Source organism: Triticum aestivum, chromosome 2B (genome assembly GCF_018294505.1).
Source record: "Triticum aestivum cultivar Chinese Spring chromosome 2B, IWGSC CS RefSeq v2.1, whole genome shotgun sequence".
Classification (NCBI taxonomy): Eukaryota; Viridiplantae; Streptophyta; class Magnoliopsida; order Poales; family Poaceae; genus Triticum; species Triticum aestivum.
The window spans coordinates 74,303,023-74,307,803 of record NC_057798.1 but is presented as its reverse complement, the minus strand read 5'-3'; the positions used below and the strand labels follow the sequence as shown (position 1 = coordinate 74,307,803).

Genomic DNA, 4,781 nt, shown 5'->3' with positions numbered 1-4,781 from the left:
GAAGCTAAACCTAGAAATAGTTTGACATCCAGGCCAAAACCAGTCCAGACTGTACGAGTATAGCTCCAACATCCAAACCAATCCAAACCAAAAACTTGTAGCTAGAATCTACACCAAATCAAACTATACATTATTTTTCATCCAATCCAGCTCAAACTGTTTCCAAGTTTTGGATTAAACCCACAAACTCAAACCATGGACAAAGCACAACAGTCGTGTAACTGACTAGTGAGTATCTGCTGTCGGGTGTTGGAACTTGGATACAAACAAACTTGAAGAAGGCAGTTGCCGTTCAGGTCATGATCGTTTGCTCAGGGTGTGTTGGTCGCTGCGTCTCCTATGTTAGCTAAAACGGACTCACAGCGCACCAGCGATCATCCGAGACAACAAGACACGGCGGGAGAATGGACACAGAGAATTTGGTCACGGACAAATACCTTGCCGCACAGACGGTTTTTCTGTTTTTTTCCTCGAGCACGAACTCGGTCCGCTTGGTACAATACACGGGAGGGAGGAGGACTTATACGCGCGTGCACTCATGCGCCATGTCGCACTCTCGACGCACCCCACTCGCACACTCACCACGTCCCGCGCTCCACAGCTCGCGCGCCCGAAGCGCATGCACGCACTCGACGCGGCCGGCTCGCGCACAGATGCCCACGCCACGCTCTCAACACACGCACACACGCGCCCGTGCCCTGCACGGACCGCTCCTGGCACACACACGCACGGACAAACGCACACACGCGCCTGTGGCCTGCACGGACCGCTCCTAGCGCACACGCACGCCGGTCGCCACCGTGACGATCATGGCTTATTCCCAACATCCTAGGTTCTACGCCTGCGTCGGCGTGGTCATGGATGTCACCCTTGTCATCGGCGTGGTCATGGAGGTGCAGCAGGTCCAAGTCAAGATCATTTTCTCCCAAGTAAGAGGCGTCCATGGCACGAGTACGCACGTGGACGAAGCTTGGGCTGAACGATGGATAGATTGACAAGAAGCGACTGAGCGTGCTGGCAAGGCGGTGGCATTTGGACCTTCGTTTGAGACTAATCCATCAATCCGGTCTGAAACCATAGTTTGCAGCAGTTTTTAACCCATAAGTCCGCACCCAATCCAAACCTATCCAATCCGTCTTTTTTTAGAAAAGGTGGAAGACCCCCGGCCTCTGCATCTGGATGATGCATGCAACCACTTTATTAATTATTTATAAGACCTTTTAAAGTCATACAACAGTAAGACTAAAGCCACCGTCTAGGCAATATCTGTCGCTACTCCTATCCAGTTGATGTAGGGATGCTGATAGTCTGGGCCTAATATCAAACAGACCTCGCAGCCAAACCTAACATCTAAGACCTGAGGTCCCAACCAGGACGCCTACCGGGTATGGGGCACCCACCAGTCCGGCGCACTCCTCAACTAGGACGCCTGCCGGGTATGAGGCCGCCGCAGCCACCTACCACCAATCCATCTTTAGTGTTGTACTGTTGCATCTACCTTGCCCGGTCTAGCTGTCGTCGATGCCACCACGACGCCAGACAACGCCACCATCCTGCGCTCGTCCATCATCACACGCCCACCGGCGAGACCCCGCTGCTCCATGCCGCTGAGACCTGCCGTTGTCGACGTGCCAGATGCCACGCCACTCCTTCGACGCGAAACGCCACCTGTTGCCACTGGTCCCATCCCCTCCGCCTACAGTTCCTCAAACTGAGCACCCAAACGCCCCAAGCGGCGCCTCCAAGAAGGGTACGACACACGTAGTGCCGCCGCTGCCCAATCTAAGGAAATTTAGGGTTTTCACCCGGGCATGGGGTCGGGTGGAGGGCAGGGACCTCGACGGCGCCTGCAAGGAGGAGAACGGTGACCCTAGTCGTCGCCACCGTCGGGATGAACGAGTCATCCAGAGTTTCCTCTGGTCCGATGTCTCCTCTATCAGCCTCCGCAAACGCATCGAGGCTGACGGCCGCGATCGTAAGCCACCAAGTGCAACGGGAGAGAGCCTGCAGCGCGAAGGAGATCCACCGGCGACTCACCGCCCACGCGGTCAAGATGTCGTCCATCCACCCCCTGCAAACGTGTCCAGCCGAGGGCGCCCTCTCCATGCCTAATGGGGCCGCCGCCCCTGGTCCAGGTCCCACCACGAAGGACGGAGTGGTGAGATCCTCCATGAGCGACGAGATCCGGCACCGCGCGGCCGACGCCATCGCCCAAGCCCGCCGTCGACCGATCCCGCCGCCGCCGGGAGCCCGCACGCTGCCGGAAGTCCCACAACCATGGATCTGTGCATCCGTGCACCGCCGCGAGTCCGCCGCCTCTGGGATCCGTCACACCGTCGGGAGGGTCGCACCCCGCAGATCAGGACGCCCATGCCGCCGCGGATCCGGGAACGGGAGGAGAGAACCTCCGCCACCGCCGTCGCACGCACGGGCTTTGCCCGGCGCTGACCATCGGTAGTGGCGGAGGGGGAGAAGGGAGCTCGAGGGACTAGGCGGCGGCGGTGGCTGAGCCCTCCCGAGTCACCCGTAGGGGAGGCGACGCGAGAGGGACGTGAGACCACGCCAACCCAATATCAATGACGTTCTTCCCTTTGACTAGACCAATCCAATCCGTTGTTAGCCACAACCCAAACCGAACCGAATTGTTTGTCTATCTTAATCCAGTAGAGACCAAACTAGTGAGACCAAATCAAAAACCAAACCAAAAACTAAGTTTTGATCCAAACTATTCCCAGGTTTAGTGGAAGCATAATTCTAAGTCTACAACTAATTAAATGCATGGAGCTTAGCACCTTGGCATTGGGGACTTGAGTTGCTAAGGTATTTAATATACTTCGCATCTCATCTAAGCACCTTTGCATTGGAAGAGGTCTAATATTTTACTCTACTTGATAATTAAAAAGCCGGAAGATACTTTTTTTTAGCAAAGAACCTGGAGATAACTAGTCAACCAGAAACATTCAGACAAGGTCCTGTGCAGAATTTAGAAGAGAATGGAAGTGTATTTTGTGCAGCAGATCAGCTAAGAAATATGCCTGATCCGTCGGTGCTACGGTCAGAATAGACCATTCCTGCAGACCCAACACGGTAAGGTTATCCTGACAAAACTGTGACCATTTTGCAGCGGGCTAATGGCACTCGTCGAGTAACAGCACTAAGGCTAAGTTCTTTTCTGGCTTATGGAGGACTTACGGTGGAAAATAAGCCCAAGCTGAAAAGAACTTGTTTTTTTTATTCAACTTAATTTTCAGCCACAGCCGGTCCCTTCACGTTTGGGAGAAGCCAAGTGAGAGCAGCTTCCCGAGCGAAACATGCTCACATATACGGATGAACACGAATGACAGCGATGGTACTTGAGTGAAAAACGCCAAAGTCCAAGGCTCTGGAGATCGTGCTGGCCTTAGTGTCGGTGACACTGGTTTCGGCTATAGGAATCGGAATCTACGTATTTGTAAGACGGCGACGTCTCAAGTACTCGAAGGTGCATGAGAACTGGGAGGTTCCGTTCGGCCCAAACCGATTCTCTTAGAAGGACTTGTTTCATGCAACCGAAGGGTTCAGCAATAACAATCTGCTCGGTAGGGGAGATTTTGGAAGTGTCTATAAGGGTATACTTTGCAAGCCTGCCATGGAGGTCGCCGTAAAGAGGATGTCACACGATTCAAGGCAAGGAGTAAGGGAGTTCATTGCCGAGGTGGTGAGCATTGGTCGTCTTCGACACCGAAATATCACACAATTGTTAGGCTACTGCAGACGGAAGGGTGAGCTTCTCCTGGTTTATGATTACATGAAAAATGATAGTCTTGACAAGTATCTGCACAATAGAAATAGCCCAACTTTGTGTTGGTCTCAGAGGTATTCTGTCATCAAAGGTGTGGCATCAAGCTTACTGTATCTACATGAGGAATGGGAGCAGGTTGTCATTCATCGAGATATAAAGGCAAGCAATATGCTATTGGATGGTAAAATGAATGGACGATTAGACGATTTTGGTTTGGCGAGGATATGTGACCATGAAAACACCGCTGAAACCACCCATGTGGCTGGAACCATGGGATATCTTGCGCCGGAACTCTCACGCGCGGGGAGTGGCCAACACCCTTCTCCGATGTGTACGCATTTGGCGTGTTTCTCCTAGAGGTCACATGTGGACGCAAGCCAATCTTCATTGATGAGCAAAACAACCGGGTGTTGTTGGTTGAGTGGGTGCTTTAGCACCACCACAACGACTCAATGCTCGACACGATGGATCCACGACGCGGAGGGGAATTCAGCACGGAGGAGGTAACCATCGTGCTCAAATTAGGTTTGCTATGCACGTACCCATCGCCCAACGCGCGGCCTATCATGCGAAAGGTCATGCAGTACCTCGACCATGACCAATTGCCTCCTGATTTATCACCGGCCTACATAAGCTACATCACGATGGCTCAAATGCAAAATGAAGGTTTTGATTCACATGACATGCCATGTTCTCAACCCATAGCGAGTGTTGCCACTGTGTCAGGAGAGTCCTCGACAACTATTTTGCGAGAGGGGAGATGAAGTGTGTATTTAATTGACTTCTCTCTCTCTCTGTCTCTCTCTCTCCCCTCTCTCTCTCTGTGTTGAATTACTAAAGAGTTGTGCTCTGTTGTTCGGTATTGTTGTGTCCTGCGTGTCGGAACTGTCCATTTTCTATTATATGAATGTTGGCTAATCAATATATGTGTAAGTGATAAGAAAGGTTTCATGCACAGATTTGAAGCTTGGAGTGTACAAGTACCTCTGACTAGTCGTTG

At 52.3% G+C, this 4,781-nt stretch overlaps 1 pseudogene; it reads left to right on the top strand.

Annotated features, from left to right (window-relative positions):
• The first annotated feature begins 4,051 nt into the window (after positions 1 to 4,051).
• On the top strand, positions 4,052 to 4,545 carry LOC123040513 (L-type lectin-domain containing receptor kinase SIT2-like; annotated as a pseudogene).
• Positions 4,546 to 4,781: the final 236 nt, after the last annotated feature.